This window comes from Dasypus novemcinctus, chromosome 19 (assembly GCF_030445035.2).
Source record: "Dasypus novemcinctus isolate mDasNov1 chromosome 19, mDasNov1.1.hap2, whole genome shotgun sequence".
NCBI classification, from domain to species: Eukaryota; Metazoa; Chordata; class Mammalia; order Cingulata; family Dasypodidae; genus Dasypus; species Dasypus novemcinctus.
Genome location: NC_080691.1, coordinates 46,567,535 through 46,581,602, shown reverse-complemented (window position 1 = coordinate 46,581,602; position 14,068 = coordinate 46,567,535). Strand labels below are relative to the sequence as shown.

General features: G+C 42.9%; 1 pseudogene; it reads right to left on the bottom strand.

The window, feature by feature from the left end:
• Positions 1–436: 436 nt before the first annotated feature.
• On the bottom strand, positions 437–12,524 carry LOC139436948 (zinc finger protein 280A-like; annotated as a pseudogene).
• Positions 12,525–14,068: the final 1,544 nt, after the last annotated feature.

Genomic DNA, 14,068 nt, shown 5'->3' with positions numbered 1-14,068 from the left:
AGTGGCCCCTAGAAGGGGGGGGGGCAGCGCGGCTGAGAAGGCTTCTGTGGTGATTCGAGCTTTTAGCTGGCTGAGGACATCTCGTCCCCACAGGATGGTTTGAACTGAAGAAAGGACGAGTGGACGAATTTGGCCTTCGTGACCTTCTCGATCGTTCCAATGCAAAGGCTGTGATGTCTTCCAGGAGGTAGCAGCTCCCGTGGCGCCAATGACTTGAGGGCCGGTTTCGAGGGGCCAGTGGTTGAAGGCAGCGATTTCAAAGGGAATACAAGAGATTTCAGCACCAGAGTCTAAGAGCCCTTCAAGCCACTGCCCGTTGATTTTGAGCTCGAGGGAAGGTTTCTGGTGACGTGTGATAGGCATTGTCCACATTAGGGCTTTGGAGCTCTCTTGAAGGCCTCTTGGGAGAGGGGCTGAGGCCTGCCCCGTTGGAAGTTTAAAGGCTGTTGCGAGGAACGGCAATCGTGAGCCCAATGGTACCCTTTTCCACAGCGCGGGCATGGTGTGGGGGGGCCTCTCGGTCGGCGCAGTGCCTCGGCAGGGCGGGGAGCCACTTGTTGAGGGCACTCGCGGATGAAATGACCAGGTTGACTGCATCGAAAGCAGGCAGAAGCAGAGGCAGAGGACACAGCCATGGCGGAGGCGAAGGCAGTAGTAAGCGCTTTAGTTTGAGGGTCAATATCTCGGCAGGCTAAGACCCACTCGTGTATCTGCTTGTCGCGAAGAGGGAGGATGACAGTCCGGAAGGGTGCGAGGCATCCGTCGAGAATAAGCTCTTTTGCTAACATAAATTGGGCGTCTTCATTGGTGATTTTCCGCTGACAGGCTTCTAGAACGCGTGCGACAAACGCAGGAAAGGTCTCTTGTGGGTCTTGAAGCATTTGCGCAAATTTGGTAGATTGCTTGGAGGAGACTAGCAAAAATGACCGCTGGACAAGGTTCTTTGCTCGTTGCCAAAACCCTGGATCTATATTGACATAAGACTGAGGATTAGCAAAGCCGTTGATTCCGGTGTAGGCGTCTGGTGGATCTCTGACACCGATGCAGGCGTTCTCTGCTACTTGCTGCTCAACAGCATGCTGATAATAGGCACGCCATTCAAGAAACTGACCGGGCTGAAGGATGGCGTGGGCTAAGGAAATCCAGTCATAGGGGAGCGCAAGTTGAACTCCCAGTTCTTCTAACAATTGTTGGACATATGGGCTACCTATACCATCTTCCTTCATGGCCTTTCGCAGTGTCTTGATCTCTTCGGCCGTAAAGGGAAGCCAGGTCTGAGGGCGCTGTGGCGTAGGCAGCGGGTTGAGCGGGTAAAGCTGAGGGGCGGAAGGGTGCGCTCTTCCGGAGTCGCCGTTATATGGTGGTGGCGAGGGATGAGCGGTAGCAGGAAACAAGTGAGGGAGTGGCAGCTTAGCAGCGTCAAGGCGGCAACAAGCTGGTGGCGGGACCCTTTTGAGCGTCGGACAAGATGGCGGTGAAGCCACGTCATTTCCGGGAGCCAGCCAAGATGGCGGCGAAGTTACGTCACTTCTGGGGGCCGGCCAAGATGGCGGCGGAGTCACATCATTTCCGGGGGCCGGCCAAGATGGCGGCGAAGCTACATCATTTCCGGGGGCCGGCCAAGATGGCGGCGAAGCTACATCATTTCCGGGGGCCGGCCAAGATGGCGGCGAAGCTACATCATTTCCGGGGGCCGGCCAAGATGGCGGCGAAGCTACATCATTTCCGGGGGCCGGCCAAGATGGCGGCGAAGCTACATCATTTCCGGGGGCCGGCCAAGATGGCGGCGAAGCTACATCATTTCCGGGGGCCGGCCCGGGGGATGACGAGACAGGAAGGGGCGGGTAAAGGCGAGAGGAAGCACCTTTGTTCCCGCCGGCGGGCTCTAATCCGGGTGAGGAAGAAGCAGGAAGCACGCCATCTTGGGCAGGGGTGGAGGAAGGAGGAGGAGGTCCGCTATTCTGAGGAGCCACAGAAACGGTTTCTGTAGGCGGCGGGGAGCGCGAGCGGGGAGGCTCGCGCTCGAGAGCTGCGGCGAGCTGGTCAGACAGAGAATTCGTGTCTCTAAGATCATCGGGCTCATAATCATTGGGTTGTTTGATCGATTTGTCCCGGATGACTTCGGATGGTGCACCAAGGAGGCAGGCACGAACGGCCACAAGAGTAGGCAGCAGGCCGGGCGGAAAAGACCGCCTTTCATGCTCTATGGCAGAGGTAACTCGATCTATTAGCCGTGAGTACGTGTCCGGGCTCCAGAGCTGGCAGGTGGCGAGCCACGGATTGAAGGGGAGTAGTAAGTCCCAATATTTTTGGAGCTGTTTCAGGGAAACGCGAACCCCATTGGTATCAAGCAGGGCGGCTAAAAGCCGAACCTGAGGGGTATGGTGTGAAGAGAGGGAGGTGCCCACAGTGGGAGAAGAAAAGACGGCGACGGGGTCCCTACCTGGAGAGCTGAAATGGTCACCAGTAGACAACAGCAACAGCAGACAACAGGGGCCGTAAGGCGGTGGAAGGAAAGGATCCCGGACGAGCCCCCAAGTGTGGGCTCGCTGGCAGTGATTAGCGGCCCACGAGGTCCGGGCAGCCTTCCACGGCTCGGCGGGAAGCCCCTAGGCCAGCGCGTAGGCCTAGGTTCTCCAGGCGTGGGGGACGCGCGGTAAAAACCACGGAGACAGCCTGAGCGCAGGAACAAGTCTGCTTTATTGCGGAAATACACTTGGTTATATAGGGTTGGGTAGAGGGAGGGGCAGGAGCTGGGGCGGATTAACTACGGGGCGGTAGTGGATAGGTGGAGTTGTGCAGGCGGCTATGAGGTAGGCAGTAGCTAGGGAAGAAGGCAGATTATATATTGGCAACGTGGGCGGGACTGGCGGGAAGGACAGCAACGGCTGGAGGAAGGAGATAACAAAGGCTGGGGGAAGGGATGCAGCAACAGAAACATTGTTTGAATTGAAGTGTTTAAATAAATAATTCCATAAAGTCTCTTAAGTCATTGGTCTGTTTTAGTAAAAAATTATAAAGAGTTTTTTTTCATGAATAATCAGAATACAAAGAAAGTCTGTTTTATCAGAATAGCTTCTTGTACTTTAACCATATCATGTCCTTGGCTGTTTAAGAAAAAGCAAGTCTTACCACTTTAAGAGAACTTAATGTTCAAACATCCTTTCTCAAAGTCAAATCCTGAAAAGTATCTTTTATTTCAGGCTCTTGGAAAGGATTTGTTCTTTTACCTTAAAAGAAGTAAAGTAATAAAATAGTTAATTCATTTAATATGTTGTAAGTTAAATAAGCAATATTTAAAAGTGTTATAAATCGTTTAACCATGCCCTTGCTGAGGAGGTGGAATTAACCCCCACAGTTTCTTGGACATTATACCCAAAGGATGTGCAACAAAAGGAAAAACAGATAAATGTGACCTCCTCAAAACTAAACATTATTGTACCTCAAAGGTGTTTGTCAAAAGGGTGAAAAGGGAGCCTGCTTACTGGGAGAAAATATTTGGAAATTGCATGCCAGATAAGGATTTAATATCCAGGATATATAAAGAAATGCTACAACACAACAATAAATAGACAAATAACCCAATTTAAAAATGGGCAAAAGATTTGAATAGACATTTGTCCAAAGAAGAAATACAATACAAAGGGCGAAAAAGAACACATGAAGAAATGTTCAACTTCACTAATTATCTAGTGATTAGGGGAAATGCAAATCAAAACTACAATGAGATATCATTTCACACCTATCAGAATAGCCACTATTAAAGACAGAGAGCTACAAGTATTGAAGAGGATGTGTAGAGAAAGGAACACATACACTATTGGTGGAAATGAAGAATGGAACAGTCACTGTGGAGGACAGTTTGGCAGTTCCTAAGGAATTTGAATATAGCATTGCCATGTGACCTTGCAATACCACTATGGGGTATATACCCAGAAGAACTGAGAGCAGCGACATGAACAGACATCTGCACACTGATGTTCATAGCAGCATTATTCATGATAGCTAAAAGTTGGAAACAGCCCAGTTCTCCATCAACAGATGAATGGATGAAAAAACTGTGGTATATTCACAGGATAGAGTATTATGCACTTTTAAGAAGAAATGAAGTTGTAGATTTTATGACAACATGGGCGAACCCATGGAGGACATTATGTTGTACAAAGCAAGCCAGACACAAAAGGACAAATACTGTATGATTGCATTACTGTGAACCAAATATATTGTGTAACATATTGTATGATTTAAAAAATATTATATGTATCCAATGGATGTAATTGAGAAATGCATGTTTTTATTCAACTGTTTTCTTTTTAGTTTTTAATTGTTTATATTTTCAGTTATCCAATGTACAAAATAAAGATTTTTTTAAAAAAGGTGCTCTTACAGTGATGTGCTTACAATTTCTTCCCAGGGCCTTCAGAGTAAAAAGACCATGGAAGGCATTTGCAAAGAGTTATCAAATGAATACAAGAAATGATATTATGCATATTTATCAGTTTATGTGAATAAGATTATTCTGGGTGTGTTATTCTGTACTTGATTTCTTCATCACAAATGTCTACATCTCAAACCTATCATCACCTAATAATTCTTTTAAACTTGTTTTTCATACCTGCTTCTCTCTCATAATTCTCAAACTCAGCAGTCAAGAACAAGCTCAAGGTTCTCATCGTCTTCCTGTGTCCGGCTGTCTTCTGTCTCTGAGTGTGGGGACATCCACAGCTGCAGAGCACACTCACTAGCACTTATGGGACATGTCAATGTCAGCAGGAAAGTTTCAGAGCTGAGTCAAGTCCCCTTGCACAGGTACTTGCTTCCACAGTGCCCCCTTCTGCACGTGCATCCAGAAGTCAGTTTCCCAAAAGAAACTTCAGGGAGACTTGAACCCAATCATTTATTCGACTTTTGCTATTTTGATCTAAAATGAACCTCCTTCCATTCTCTAAAACCTCCAACTGAAACAAGACTATTTAACATCCAAATTGCCCCTCTGGATTTCTGTGAGCTTAGAAGCCCTAGATTCCAGCCAGCACCATTTGGTGAAGTGTTGCTTATGCTGTTTGGTCCATTTGGCAAAGTATCACATGGTCATTTTTTTTATTGTAAGGTATTTTTTGGATACCTAGGAGCCTTGTTATCTGTGGATCCAAGTAACAGAGAACCAGGACTTGTGGCTTTGTGCTGGTTGTCTGTTAACTTAGTCTTTTTTTTCTAATATGTGGAAGCACTTGAAGAAGAGGAAGAAGGGGTGTGGGTGCCCCCATTTTCTAGAAATGGGTTGAACACTTTAGACATGACAGTGTAGGTTCAGTTTGTTTCCAAGATGTCCCCAATACATTGCTTTTGCCTGGAAGATGGTCCATCTGCCTCAGTACATGGGCCTCATTGGCTGCAGCACTAACAAGTGTCTGGAAATGATTAACCTCCTAGAGATTGAGTCTAAGATGTGTTTGATAAACCTCTAAGAAATGAAAGTGCTTTGCAAATAAAAACTTTAAATCCAGTTTTATTGTTCTCAAGATCCAAATTGCATTTTTAATTGTGCTAGGGCACATGTCTTGATGAATAATTCCTTTAAAACTTTATTAGAGACATTTATTGGTGTTTGATGAATGACATTTTATGTGAAAGATGTGACATAAAGAAGGGGATGGTCCTAGGCTTACAATGGGGGCAAATACTAGAAAAATGCAGAATAGTATAAATATTTTAGTTAATACTAAGGGACACATACTGAATTAATGCATTTAAAAAATGATCAGAAAAGGCATATCTTTATTTATTTATTTATTTATTTTTTCACTTTGGTCAATTTATTTTATTTTTTAAAAATTTTTTTTATTGATTTTGTAAAAATATTACATTAAAAAAAATGAGGTCCCATTCAACCCCACCACCCCCACCCCACCACTCCCCCCCCAGCAACACTGACTCCCATCATCATGACACATCCATTGCATTTGGTAAGTACATCTCTGGGTATCTCTGCACCTCATGGTCATTGGTCCACATCATGGCCCACACTCTCCCCCATTCCATCCAGTGGGCCCTGGGAGGATTTACAATGTCCGGTGATTGCCCCTGAAGCACCATCCAGGGCAACTCCAAGTCCCAAAGGCGCCTCCACATCTCATCTCTTCCTGCCATTCCCCATACCCATCAGCCACCATGTCCACTTTTCCCACTCCAATGCCACCTTTTCTCTGTGGACCTTGGATTGGTTGTGTCCGTTGCACCTCTATGTCAAGAGGAGGCTCAGATTCCACATGGTTACTGGATGCAATCCTCCTGCTTTCAGTTGTAGGCACTCTAGGCTCCATGGTGTGGTGGTTGTCCTTCTTCAACTCCATCTTAGCTGAGTGAGGTGAGTCCAATAAATCAGACTGTAGGAGCTGGAGTCTGTTGAGGCTCAGGGTCTGGCCATCATATTGTCAGTCCAGAGATTCAAATCCCCTAAATATATCTTAAACCCCAAAACCAGCTACAATTCCAGTAAAGTAGCATGAAAGTCTTGTGAAAAGAGATCCCATCTGAGTCCAGTTCCATCACGCAGAAACACCAGCTACAAAGAAGGGCCATCTGACATGGCAGTGAACCCTATCTGCCATGACCATAGAACCCAAAAAGGCATATCTTTAAAAACAGAAAAGAAATCATTTAGATCACCAGGTTCTGAAGGGAGGGATAACATGAAAAGATTATAATGGGCAGATTGTGTCTTTTTGGGTGTTGCAAGTATTCTGAAATTAGACTGTGGTCATGCTTGCTGTAAGAGAGAATATGTACACTGTTTCAGTCTTTAAAAAGGAGAATTTGTCATTAAGGAGAACTTTCTCTACATGAATTAATTATAAATATAATTATATTTGGGTTAAGGTTCATGATGTGTACTATGTAGAGTCAAATAGATTAAATATTGTCACATATGTGTGGATTTATATATAAATAGATACAGAGATGGAGAGAGCAGCACAGTGAGACCAGGAGACAAAGAGAATGATGAAGCACGAGGCAAACGTTAAAATTTCATCAATATTGGTATAGAATATACAGTTCTTTATGCTACTTTGGCAATATTTTCCTTGTTTGTGATTATTTCTGTGTAAAATGGTAATAAAGGAAAATGAAGTTAGACTGAAGTTAGCAGGGAGGTCCCTGAGTAAGATCAGGCAGGTTATGGTCTCACTTCCCCATGAACTTGGACCACTGTGGGAAATGCCATTGCCTGCATATGAGCTACAATAAAAACCTTCCTCGTCCTCAGGCTGGAGCCCAGAGATGCTCAGGGAGGCCGTGTTGCCAGACTTGGAGCCAGAGACAATCCCCTGGTTCTCCTGTTTCCTCCTCTCCAACCTCCTCTCCCGTCTCCCCTTGGTGACTGTCACACAATTTCCCACCCTTGCCTTTCCCTGTGGGAACTCCCTACTGGCCAATTCTGGGCCCTCAGTGCCCCCTGGTGGACAAGATCTTTTGTTTAAACTAGACAATTTATCAGCACAGGATGAACACAGGAGAGCAATCTCAGGGAACATGGAATTTGGAAAAGGTCTTGAAAGAACAAAGATTAATTGAAAGACAACTAGAGGATAATCTTGGGACTGTATAACATAGTGATTTTAGTGGTAGATGAATCTCTTATATTTTTTAATGTAACATTTTGTGTGATCTATGTATCTTTTAAAAAAGACAATAAAAATTTCATTTTCAAAAAAATTGTAAACCATAATGTAACCAAAAATTTATAAAAGTGTACAGTCTAAAATATAAACCATAATGTAAACCTAAAAAATCATGTAAATATAAGAACATTCCTCTATTACAAAGGCAAAGAAGATATGATAAGAATTCTAAAGTTAAAAAAAAGAATATGGGATTTAGTGTTATGAGATATGAATATGGTCAAGCATATTTTTTCTTCATTTTCTTTATTAACAAGAAGACCTTGGTCATGTCTCTTAATTAACCTCTGTTCTTTTCTTTATCTTTCTGTATACTGGAGAAAAAATTGAGTTCATTTAAAGATTAAATAAGTTAAATGTGCCTGGGTAGGTTTATAAAAGTAATGCTTTCATAATTTGTTAAACTGCCTCTCGCCTACTAGTATATTTTTTTGAAGTTAAAATAAAATTTACTTTAAAAAATAGGGAAGCAGATGTGGCTCAAGCGATTGGGTTCCCATTTACCATACAGGAGGTCCAGGTTTCAATATGCTGGGCTTCCTGAAGAAGGCAAGCTGGCCTCTGTGGCGAGCTGCCCAAGTGGAGAGATGTTCCACACGAGAGTGCTGCCCTGTGCAGGAGCACTGGTGCAGCAAGATGATGCAACAAAAAGAGACAGAGAGGAGAGACAATAAGAGACACAGCAGACCAGGGAGCTAAAGTGATGCAAGAGAATGAGCACCTCTCTCCCACTCCAGAAGGTTCGAGGATCGGTTCCTGGAGCCACCTAATGATAAGCAGACACAGACAAGAACATACAATGAATGAACACAGCAGACAATGGGGTGGGGGTTGGGGAGGTGGAGAAATAAATTAACTTAAAAAAATAAGAGAGGAGAGTGTAAATGAGTCCAACTGAGATCTGTCATTATTGGTAAAGAATATAAAATTCTTTGTCCTGTTTTGGCAATTTTTTCACAAGTTTGTAATTATTTTAATGAAAAATGGTGACAAAAGAAAACAAGGAGTGAAAGACTGAAGTTAGCAAGGAGGGCATTGGTGAGCTCAGGGCAGGTTGTAGTCTCACTACCTGTGAGCCTGGACCAGTGTGTCAGTGTTCCTGCCCGTGTATGAGATGCAATGATAATCTGCCTTGTTTTCAAGCTGGGGATGTACAGGGAGGCTGTGCTGCCAGACATGGAGCCAGAGAAGAGATCAGGACACTAGGGCAAAGAACTGACACAATGAAACAGGAATTTGGGGGCTGTTATGGGTGCTGTTTGTTCCAGGAAACCTGGTTAAAGCACCCCGTGTCACTGCTGCTTCCAGCACAGGAGAGGGTTCCCCTCTGCTCATTGCCCTGGACAATGAGGGAGGCTGACACAGACAGGCTGAGTCCATGACCCTGAAAGCACACAAAAAACACACTCTTATGAGCTTAATGCTGTGGCCCTGGTGAACTTGAGCAAAAGGAAGACAAAACACCAGTCCCAAGGACTCAAGGGTCCCTTGCTTTGGGGGCTGTCACCTCAGTGAGAGAGGTAAGGAGGAGTGTAGCCCAGGCCATGGTGTAATTCTGCCAGAAGTTTGTCTATATTAATAATCTTATGTTTTGTGTGATGTATGTATCTTTTTAAGAAAATGATAATAAAAAATGAAAAAATTAATCTTGTGAAAGAACCACCTTTTGGATTTATTCATCTATAAAGCTGTTTTCTTCTTTATTTGTTTTATTTTTTAAAACAGTCTTTATTATTTTCTTCCTTCTTGATCACTTTTTTCTGTTTATTGCTATATATTTCCCATTATGAACCAATCTGGCTGTGTCTCATAGTTTTTTACTGCATTATATTCATTATCATTCAGTCCCATGTATTTCATAAATTCCCTAGTGATTTTTTTTTGGTAGCAGGGATTGAACCCAGGACCTTGTACATGTGAAGCAGGCACTCAACCTCTCAGACATAACCACTCCCCCTAGTGATTTCTCTTTTATCATGAGTATTATATGAACCTACAATAATTAAGATAATGAGGAATTAGGACATGGATAGAGAACAGGACAAATGGATTGGAAAAACTCCAGAAACACATATATAATCACCTACATGGTTAATATAAAATTCTACAGCAATATAGTGTGGAAAGAGTGGTCTTTTTAGGAAACGATGCTGATTTATTTGGATTTGCATGTAGTGAAATATTATCTTTCATTCCTCGACTTCTCACATCTTAAACAAAAAATCAATCTGAGATGTATCATACACCTAAGTATAAAATGTTAGTAAAATTTCTAGAAGAAAACATTGGTGGAATATCTTTATATCCTTCATAGGCAAAATATTTTTATAAGGACAGGCAAGTCCTGAACCATAAAGCACATATATATATATACCCATGAAATCACTGCCAGGCTAGGACATAGGCCATTTAGGTGCCCCAGCATTTCCCTCAATCCCTCACAACTGACAAACAAGTTTAACAAAAAAAAGTCAAGACTCACAAGCACAAGAGAATGACTCTCATTAAAATGACTCACAGTACCAAAGGTTGGAAAGGATATGAACCAATGGAACCCTCAGACTACTGAGAATATAATTGATTCAATTAGTTTTGGAAAGTATTTCATAGTATCTATTCTTTATCTGCAGTTCCAACACTTCTTCTCATAACCATATATAGCAAAGAAAAATGAGTCCAAATATCTACCAAGAGATACACAAAAATGATCTTAACAGATTTATTAAAAACAGCTAAAGAATCAATCTTAAAGCCCATAAAAGTAAAATGGATACATAAAAGTGCCATATTCATTTCATAGAAATTGGCCAGCAATTTTAAAAGAATGCATTGCTGCTACACACATCAAGGATGCATCTCACAGACAGTATTTAAAAGAAGGCAGGGAAGCGGACTTGGTCCAATGGATAGGGCATCCATGTACCACATGGGAGGTCTGTGGTTCAAACCCTGGGCCTCCTTGACCCATGTGGAGCTGGCCCATGTGCAGTGCTGACGTGCGCAAGGAGTGCCCTGCCATGCAGGGGTGTCCCCCGCGTAGGGGAGCCCCACATGCAAGGAGTGCACCCTGTAAGGAGAGCTTCCCAGTGCGAAAAAAGTTCAGCCAGCCCAGGAATGGCACCTCACACACAGAGAGATGACACACAAGATGACACAACAAAAAGAGACAGAGATTTCCATGCTGCTGACAACAACAGAAGCAGACAAAAGAACACGCAGCGAATGAATACAGAGAACAGACAACTGGGGTGGGGGGGGGAAAGGGAGAGAAATAAATAAAAATAAAACTTAAAAAAATAAATAAAAGAAGGCAAAGTCAAGAATACACTTTATGTTTCCATTTATTTATAGTTAAAAAATAGGCAAAACTAACCTATGGGGTTGTGGGTAGAGGTTAGAATTCATATGACTTAAAGGAAAGGTGACTGGGAGGCTTTTTGAAGGAAACTTTGAGTTACTTTTTGAAACCAGAAAGCTAAAGAATGGTTATTGGAAAACCCGCATTTGATGGCATTGCTCATGAGTATCCACAACCAAAATATACAGATGGCCTAGCGTAAATTGTGTTTTCCCTACTTACTGTAAATGGGCATAGGATATAGTTGTCCTCCAGACTACTAGCTGCAAAGGAGTCAGGAAAGTCTAGTGTTCAGAGCCATTCTCTTTTTGGTTTTAATGGGTGTCAATCTTGTGGTCATTTATTGTCAGTGACACTCACAGTAATGGGTGTTGCCTGTCTTGACCCTGGTTGAACTGAAGTTTGAAAAGTAACCTTTGTTCCAGATGGCAACCCTTCCAGTTGTGGCTTTTTAAATGATCGATGATCCTTGGTTCTGTGCATCATTCTCTCCTTCAAAGTCAAAACTGTAGCCTGCACTTGGAGCACTGAAAGACTCCCTTGTTCCAATGCTGCCAACAATGATTCATGTATGATATTGCATTTTTGCAGACAAAACAGGGAGGTTAGTAGTTTTCTTGGTGTTTTGGGGTAGGATTAAAGAAGGGAATTATTTTTTTCTTTTCATACAAAACAGATACAGCAAATGTTCAGTGTTTCATGGCATGCTCTAAAATGCATTTCCACATCAGCAAAGACTAATGATCTGTAATTGCAAAGTTGGCACAAGTAGGGCATTTCACCAGGTTTATAATTGTCCTTCACGTGTTGTAAGAAAACCTGATCTAGTTCAAATGACAGTTCATAGAATTTACAAACTGAGGAAGATTCCTGGAAGATGTGTACACTTTCAATGTGACACTGCAGCTGGAGGGAGTAGGAAACTGTCAGTGGCAGTGCTGGCAGGTGGTGTGGATTTCCCAACTGTCACTCTTCTCCCTCTCATGCTCCAAATGTTGCTTCATGTGCTTCAAAAAGTTAACATTTTTTTAGAACTTTCAAGCAGCTGACACATTTAAAATTCATGTGAGTCTTCTGATCTGCCTGCCCATCTTCTTCATGTTGTCCATAGTAAAAGTCATGAAACAGCATGATCATACTGCCTTTTGTCTATTTCAGCAGTCTGGTTCTGACTTGTAATGTGTGAAAAGTCTGTTTTTGCTATTCTTTCAAAGCTATTTGCTATATCCAGATTCATAAGATCCAAATGTGCCTTGTCATTTGCACTTGCCAGTGGAGACAATGCACCATTCTGAACGTGGTTAATTGAGGTATGAACATCTTTTGAGGATGTACCAGTGATCACTGTAGGAAAGATGCTTGAAAAGGTATCTGAAGAATATAACTTTGTGATTTCATCTGAGTTTAAACCTTTTGAGGTTGCCACTGTTCACATCAGAAGGGGAATGTTGCTTTGAATCACAAGGACTGTCCTTGGTAACCATGGCAATGACTCCAGTCCCAAAAGGCCATTAAGCAATGCAAAATCTATATACATACCAGTCAGTCCAGGGAAACTCTGATGGTGGTGATGCCAAAACTTAAGGGAACTTGGACTTGGCCTCAAATGGAAAATATAATATAGCCTGGGCATAAATTCAAAATCATCTAATTCTGTATCCAAGTGTGCCCAGTGTCTAGAAATCTAGTTAAGTGTATGTGCTTTGAATGTTCAAAAAGGATGTAAGACTAAATGTGTATTTAAAGTTGCATCCAGATGGAATGTGGGCAAGACGCAATTCAAGCTCACCTGAAATGTGGGTGATATGTTAATTCAAAACCTATCTGGTACTCAGGCAAAGACTTAACTAGCAAAGAAAGTTTTCTTTGATAAAAGCACCATTTGACTCCCCACCCTGTATAAAAGGAACTTAAAATCTTGTTGGAGGCTTGGGTATTAAACAGAAAGCTCCCGAGTCCACCCAGCCATCAATAATCCATTTTTCCTTCTCACAATCATTCCTGAGTCCTGGCCTTTCTATATGCAAATAATTGAACCTCTCTCAACTTCTACAACATTTTGGGGGCTCACCTGGGATTGCAAACAAAAGGCCACAGACGGTAGCATTTTGCTGCCCCTTCCAAATCCCTGAGGAAGCCAGGAGGACACGGGTGAACCCCGGTCTGGGTGCCCCTGGATTAAATTTAATCCAGAAAAGATGTGGGCGCCACCAGAATCTTCCCGATGAAAATTGAGGGCAATGGAAGTTCTGAAGAGGAAGATTTTGGGAACGAAAAAGAACTCCAAACATGGAAGAAGGTAAGACTCCCCAGGGAGTCTCCTGGGGAAGCACAGTCTGGAGAACTCTAGCTTTAATTGCTAGGGAGGGAGGCTGATCACCTCCCAAGAGAACCTCAGTAGCCCCAGAGAATTGGGGGGAAGCCATTCTCTCTAGGTCTGGAAAAAGGAGAAAAATGGGGAAAAAGTCTGGTGTTTTGGGTTTATCTAACTTCATGTTGAAATCCGGTACTGGTCTTATATCCACTGAAGGACTGGAGGCTTGATTATAATAGGAAGATATGTTTATAGGTTCGAGTCCTAACATCTTGGAAACTGGTCTGGATTTTAAAAAACTTGGTTACAGGAAAATGGATCAGCTTTTCTAGTGAAGCCTGATCTGGGTGTAAAGTTAAACAGTGAAAAGGGTCTAGCTGTAATATTTGTTATGGTGCTGAATTGCGAATGAATTCGCTTTATACCAGATGTTAATGGTAAGTGTTCTCTCTAAGGTTTGTGATGGCTATGGGGGCAGTCATGCTGAAAAAAACATATATAGAGAACTTGTGGGTCAGATTAGTGACCTTTGTGCTTCTGTCTGTGCCAGCTCAATGCTGATGTTGGAGTTGTGTGGTTATGTAAAGTGGTGGAATTTGGTTGACCTGGAATCCTCCCTTGCCATTGGCAAGGTGGTGAATTGATTATGGGGCAAAACTGTGGAGTCTGGATGTTTGAGCATGTTCTGCTGCCTTGTCTCTGGTCCACCCCTTT